The sequence below is a fragment of the Centruroides sculpturatus genome, unplaced genomic scaffold (genome assembly GCF_000671375.1).
Source record: "Centruroides sculpturatus isolate CEXI.00-Female unplaced genomic scaffold, Cexi_2.0 scaffold7, whole genome shotgun sequence".
In the NCBI taxonomy this organism is placed as follows: Eukaryota; Metazoa; Arthropoda; class Arachnida; order Scorpiones; family Buthidae; genus Centruroides; species Centruroides sculpturatus.
In genome coordinates, this window is record NW_019384510.1 from 306,414 (window position 1) to 314,281 (window position 7,868).

Consider the following 7,868-nt stretch of genomic DNA (forward strand, 5'->3'; position numbering starts at 1 on the left):
ACTAAGCATAGGTGAAACAAAAAATCTCATCTGAAATAGTACAGTAAAGGCTGTTCTTCAGGTTAAGACTTAATCCTCTCCCACTCCCCCATGGTGGGAATTTTGAAAAATCCCTTCTTTTGTGTGTGTTTTCATGACATACCCTAACTGTGTACCAAATTTCACCTCTAGGTTCAGCAGTTTGCTCTGGGAGATGATGAATCAATCAATCAGTTAGGACAATTAATTTTATATATTTAGATAAATTTAAAAAATTTATTTTTAATTTATCATATCATATATATGTTTGCATATGTACTAAGCAAATATGTACAGTAAGTTTTATTTTATGCAAGATTAATCTATGTGAATGTTTTTTGCATATGGGAATGGTTAGTTCTTAAATGCACAGGAATAATTGACAATTAATGCACATGTTTTATTAATTTTATCATAAAATTCATTTTGGGGCATAAGTAATGGAATAAAAATTGGAAGAAATTTTTAGGACCTACTTTTTAAGAAAAAATTATCAATAATTTTTAATTTTATAGAATGAAAATAGAAGGTTAACATAAGAAAGCAGAAGAAAAATGTGTTTGTACAGTATATGAGTTATGTAAAAACTTTTGATATTACACAACAAAACTAAAACCACGATGGAAGAGGATTTCAAACATACTTAAGTGTTTTTCTGTTAACTATAAGTGACTGCATAAATATCTAGGAATACTAGGGGTGAGGCACCAATTACATTTAATTTCATTTTACATGGTGTTTGCTGACACAATCCCTGCATAAAACAAAACCATATTATACAACTTCTTTGAACTTTTTACTGTAAAATGAAATTATAAAATGTTTCCAATATTGTAAAACAATGTTCCTTTTTAATCTTATAATAATCCTTGGTGGGAACAGAGGAAAAAATAATACTAAGTTTTTTATTCTTCTTAATAAATAGCATGATACTTTAATGTCTCGGCTGTAATAATTTTTTAAAAATCTTCATTTATTTGAAATATTGGGTAAATAATTAAGTATACCTACAGTTCTCTACTATTGACTTCTTGCATGATTTTGTTTTCTTCTCTCAATAATTTTTTTTTATCTTAAGATATAATTTTAGGTAGAGTAATGCATATTTATACTTGTATTGATAAGACTATGTAGAAAAACTGGAATGACATCCAACTCATATTACAGGAAATATGGAAATAATAAAGCAAAAATCATACAGATTTTAAAATATTAGAAATATCCTAAAGAGAGAACTTGTTTTCCTTGTCTATCCTGTTTTGTACTTTAAAGAAAAAACATTATTTTATTAAGTGTAAAAGTAATATGATATATTGAATGTAATCTTTATAATCAATGGTTTTTATGGTTTTTAACATTTTCTGCAACTTGCACATCTTAAAATTTAAAATATGCTCTCATGCTCATGTAAAAAAAATCCATTAAGTTTTTTTATTTATTTAAAGGAATAGATTTGTCTCAGTTTCTCACATGTATTTTAGCCTAACTTTATGTACAGCATAAATGAATTTCTTTGTTACAACTGTTTTTATATTGATGAATAAGTTAGGGATTTATAATAAAACAAATTTGTAACTACATTCTTAATTTGATATTTATACATTTTTATTAAGATCTTATTTTAGAAAAGACAGTTTTCAATGAAAAATGCACCAAAATATTTTTAAAATTCGGCCAAAGAAAAAATTAAATATGGACTCAAGAAACGGATTTGTTTATCAATATTTAAACACACTCAAAAAAAAATAACATAAGTACTAAGTTACTAAGAAAACTTATCAAATTGATAAATGATTTTAAGGTTGTTGTAAAGTAAATAATGATAGTTTTTCAAGAAATGTTTCATTATAAACTCTGATCATATTTTTATTACTAATTTTATATATATATATATATATAATATTTAACACCTTATAAGGTTATAAGATGTTAAATGTTTTATTAAGTGTTTTAAAAAGAAGCTGAGTTTGATATTTAATTTAATATATATATCTCTAATGCAAAATTTGCATTCTAGGTTACTGCTATAAACTTGTCTCAGAGTAAAAAGTTATTAAAAATTTACTTAAAAACATATTCATAACTTTTAAAATAATGCTTTAAAATCAATAAATATTCTAATGTTTTGATATATCTTTCAGATAGATAATTTACTACATCAGATAGCATCCAAAGGAGGTTATGATTATGCACTGCCAGTTAATGTTCATATTCCAGTAATAGATGTGAAAAATTAGGTGAGTATAATCAATGATTTTGGCATCTAGATAAGCTAAAAAGCAAATGGAATGTTGAAACACAAAATTATATATATATATACACACAAGTATCTCTTGTATATCACAGTAGTTATGTTTCGAAAAAGTGCTGTAATGTTAATCTGTGCTATGCAAAACAAAGGACTAGTGCAGGGGTTGGCAACCTTTTGAGTCGGAAGAGCCAAAATTACAATTTACAAAATTTCAAAGTTTTTAAAGCCACAAAATTTTTTCTTGCCAACAATAAATAGTACTCGCATAAATAAAGTTTTTTGATAAAAAAAAAAACTAATCTATTTATTCATATATAGTTAGTGTTTTTCACAACAAATTAGATAATAGAAACATCGGATGACGGCGTCATTCGAGAGCTTCTGACGGACTGACGACAGTGACAACGCGTGTCACGGGGGAGGGGTGCGGTGAAAAGCGAGTACAAGTGGCTGAGAGATAAACAGTGCCTAATCCTCGTTAATCCATTCAGAACGATTTTTAAATGTTTTTTTTTGATAAAATAAATAATATTTGCGTATGGAACTAAAGAGCCACAGCTTCACATCCAAAGAGCCGCATGTGGCTCGCGAGCCGCAGGTTGCCGACCCCTGGACTAGTGCAAAATGTGGGATTAGGTTCCAAAAGTATACTATTCGTTTTCATTACTAAGAGAAATATGTTTATGAAAGCAATCAATAATTCACTTATAATCAATAATAAACTAACAATCACAATTAAAAGTATTGTTTGATGCATTCATATTAATATTAGTTAAATGAGGGCATTTTTACAAAGTATCATCATCATCTGAGCTTTTTCTGTTGACCTTGACAGATATATCAACATCATTTTCATTTTTTTATTTTTATCATAATTTTTTGTGGATGACAAAATAAAAATACAAATATGTTATTAATTGAAAATTTGTTCTAGAGTCGTGTTTGTTCAGTCAAGTAAGAGTTTTTTTTTTCCCTCCAGCATTTGTGTTCAAATACCAAGATACTACTGTATTTCATTTGTAATTTTTACAAATGAAATAATCATTCATAGCTAAGTAATACCTGCAGTTAAAAAGAAAGCTTAATAACACTTGCTTAAAATGTTTAAATAAACTTTACTAAATGCAAAGATTAATCTATAAAAAGAAAACAGTGACAATCTTAAGGGCTAAAGTCTGAAAGCAACAACAATGACATGTTGATAGTGCAATTTTTTCTTCCTTGTTCTAGCTTTTCTATCAGTTTTCATTAAAGTAAACCTGACAAAAGGCACAAAACAAATTGAAAATTTCAGTATTCTAAAATCTATGGAATGGACAAATTTGAGACATGTATGCTTATTTGAATAAAAAAGTTCTGAATAACAGAGGGTATGTTCGTAAAGTCAAACAAGTTAAACATGTTAGTAACGAATCGTTCAAAAAGTAGTAGTGCTCTGCAGTGATGATGTTTCAAACGAAACTCTAAGCTCACAAAGAAAAGAGTTAGTTTACTTTGTTAAGAAAATGGCTCCCGATGATATCGATGTTTCTAAATCTACTTGAGTGTTTAAATTGTGAATTAAAAGGTGAATGATTGAAATAACTGTCCACCTGAAGGAATCTAAGAAAAATATTTCAGATAAGGCTGTACTAGCAACATTTGTATCTTCGATTTTAGAAACAGCTATTTAGTTAGACTTTTCGAATGATTTGTTTATAACGAAATAAGAATAACAATGACATCATTCTCATTTAACTCATTTGACTTTACGAATGTACCCAGAGTTTACACTTAAAAATTGTGAAATTTTGTACAGAGGATTCCAAAATGCATTGTATAAGTGCCATGTTGTATGAAGGATACTTGTATATATCTACTTGATTATTAAAATATTATATTTTCTTCTCAAGTAAAGTTTTATAAATTATTTAAAAAGCATAATGTTGTTGTTATTTTTATTAATCTAGTCATTATGATATAAGGTGTACTGGTCTTTAAATGAATAAAGTTCAAAAGAATTTTATACATTTTATTTTTTCATTTGCTTTAATTTTGTTTGCCCAATTAATAATTATTTGTTGCAAGTATGCATATTGGGTGATTGTAATTAATGTGTATCTATTCAATGCTGTCTGGAGAGATATTTAGCAATTCAAATGCAACCAAAGTTTGCATGGTGACATTTCAGGACATTATTGACATTGATACCAAAACTCACCATTATGGCACTTTTGGTGCTACAAGCAACAAACATTGTTTGTACAGGACCCTCATGCTATACACAGAGCTGTCTAGCATGAATATCTTGTGCAAATAGTATTCAACAGCTGACCAAAATTGATTCTGTGTCATGTTTTTCACATGCAGTGTGATACTGTTTTTTTAAGGTTGCCAAATTTGCAACACATTCTAGATAAATCACAATTTTTAAGTATCCCCAGAACCAAAAATCACAAGGATAAGATCGAAAGAACTGAGGTGCCATGTGATAGGAAACACAACTAATCACTTAATTATCGGTGAAATATTGTCACAGAAACTGCTGTATGTAATGTCCAATATATGAAGGTGCTTCATCTTGCATGAAAGAAGTTGCATCAAGAGACTATTGCTGTTACAGTCAGGATATGACAAAAGTATTGAGCCTCTCCCATAATGGACACAGACCCATTGGGACTAGCTTCTTTAAAGCAAAATGTATTTAAGAATAAATGTGGCTGTGAATCTACATCACGCTGTAACTGTTAGGTGAGTACAGTGGAATTTTCTGAAAAACAGAGTTTTCTGTGGTCTGAATTTGACAGTTATGGATGTTTACTGTTTTATTGAGGTGAAAATGTGCTTTGTTCCTCCAGAAGATCATCTATGATCATGACACATCCACATCATTCTGACAGAGTCAATACAAAGATCAGTCAAGTTTTCTTGCAAGTAACTGCTAGTTGTGACTGATGTAGAATGTTTTGTTAATAGTAAAATATTTCCAAGACTACATTTAGCATTCAACTTCTACATTTACCAATAGATTCTGAATTAGTGATTTTAATTTGCTATAATATAGTAATTTATAAATTATGAAAGATACTTTTCATAAAATATTTTCTGTATAATTTTTCATATTATTATGGTGATCTCCAAAAACTGTATAAAAATTGAAATTAAGGTGATTTTTTGAGAATATTTAGCAACTTAAATAGTGAAAATGAATATATTTATCATCACTTTTAAAATATTAAATATTTGGATTGTTTAAATCAGTGTTACCCAACTTTTCCATTGGCAGACCAAATCGAGCATAAATTTTAGTTAGGTAGGCCACAAATAATTTGTATATTTCATATATAGCAAAAGTACGTCTATTTCTATAAATACAAATGTTTGCAGGCTGGATTTGGCTTGGGGACTGTAGTTTGGGCAATTGGGCACAGCTAGTTTAAATAGCCAAAACTATCAAATAATCTTAATTGTGGTCTGAAGTCAAATTTTGTAATTTAAAAATTTCTTAATTATTTTTCCAATCAATTATTTTAACTTTAAAAGATTTTCAGTTCTAGAAATATTTTAATAAATAGTGGATTGCACACATCTAGATTTAATGTATTGTAAATATTAGTAATGAATGTGTTAAAATTAATTTCAAATAAATTTCTTTTTTAGATAAATTTCAGTGACTTGTATTAGAAGAGTGTTGTTTTTGTATTTTGGCTGGATTTAAGTTTTATGGATTGGATCAAACCATAGTTGCAACACAAATATGGGAGTCAAACATGTGGAAGCAGCTCTCCTTCTATCAAAATCTGTAAATATGTGATATTTTATTGGGACAGTTAATTCTTGTAATATGTAAAAATGTTCTTCATTTCTTCAGTATTTGAAAAAATGAGAATCGCTTTTATATTTTATTGTGAATACAACCTTTTTAGTACTGTCAGAATGAAATTTTCATGTTTTATGTAAGAAAACACAATTTTATAAAAGAAAATTGTGCTGATCTGCATTTTTTTTAAAACATACTTGAATTATTTTTGATATGAATATTTCATTGTAAATTCTCATTATAGATTAAAGAAATTTTATAATTGATGTCTTTGTTTTTTTTTTTTTAATACTTAAGGTGCAAATTGAATGTTACATATTTAATTTTATATAACATAGTACCTGAATATCTTGTTTAATGTGTGATTCCTGTTTAAGTTAGTGTGATTTACTGTATACATACCAAAAATTCAATTCATAAGATTCACTACACAGTAGAGTCTTGGAAACTCAACTGTTGATAACTTAAAATTACTTAAAACTAGTCATGTCATCCAAAAAATAAAGGTAAAAGCTAGATTACATATATAACTTAACACTAGGATCAAATAAGTTATTGTTCTTCACTGGTGACACTTGATAATAGCATTAATTACATGTGTTATATAACAAAGAATATAATCCTTTTTCCAAGATGTCACTGCAAAATGCTAAGATGCAAATGTCACTAACACAAAGTCATCACTAAATAGCTAATATGTTTTCTATTAAAATTTAACTACAAATAGAAATAGTCAATATTGATTCTTAGTTAATATATATATAAGAATTTAAACATATAATACCTTTATGAGAATTCTGCTATTACTGATGTAAAACTTTTCAGTAACTTGTCACCTTCTCAGTCCATGTTGACTTGTTTTGTGAAACTATTGTAATGCGGTCACTGTCAACCTAATATAAGAGAATCTAAGTTAAAATTTAAGAAAATGGTATAATTATTAGGTTGTTCGAAAGTAACTTCGTTTTTTTACCACTAGACGGATTAGTCGTACTTTTCCCGTCATTTTCATTCTAAACCGTATTATCATTATATATTTTGACAGCTAGCTAAATTTTAAGGCTTATTTGTAAAAAATTTTGTTTGATTTTGTGCAATTGTTTATTTTTTGTCCCATCAAATATGGAAGATAGAAAGCAGCATTTTCGGCATATTTGCTTTTTTATTACCAAAAAATCAAAATGCTGTTCAAGCAAGAAAAAATTGTGGTACATGTATGGAGATGATGTGTTGAGAGAAAGACAGTGCCAAAACTGGTTTACAAAATTTTGTTCTGGCAATTTCAATATTGAAGATGCACCATGTTCTGGATGGCCAGTTGAAGCCAATGAAAACAAAATAAAGGTACTGATTGGAGCAAACTGCCGAATAACAACACGTGAAATCACTAAGAGATTAAATTTGTCAAATTGAACTGATTATGATTACTTGAAACAAATTGGTTTCGTTTCAAAGCTTGATATATGGGTTCCACATGTTCTTAGATGCTCTCTTTGGTGGGATTTTAAGGAAATTTTTTTTTGGAGCTTTACCAGACAACTTAAAATTGATTCAAAGTGTACTGCCATCGAGTAAACAAATTGAGTAATGTCATCAAGAAGAAAAGGCAGCCAGAATTGATCAACAAAACAGGTGTAGTGTTTTACCTACACCTGTTTTGTATTAGAATCATTAGAATTTGTATTAAATCATGTCAAATTTCACACAAGTTTGGTAACTCATCAGAAACTGTTATAACTTAGATTGGACATGCTATCACACCAACCATACTCACCAGATTGAGCACACTCAGATTATTAC

General features: G+C 28.3%; 1 long non-coding RNA gene across 1 annotated transcript; it reads left to right on the plus strand.

The window, feature by feature from the left end:
* The first annotated feature begins 351 nt into the window (after positions 1 to 351).
* On the plus strand, positions 352 to 6,287 carry LOC111622361. Its single transcript, XR_002756254.1, has 3 exons — positions 352 to 717; positions 2,160 to 2,255; positions 5,909 to 6,287. It is a non-coding gene; the product is annotated as an uncharacterized LOC111622361 (long non-coding RNA).
* The last annotated feature ends 1,581 nt before the right edge of the window (positions 6,288 to 7,868 follow it).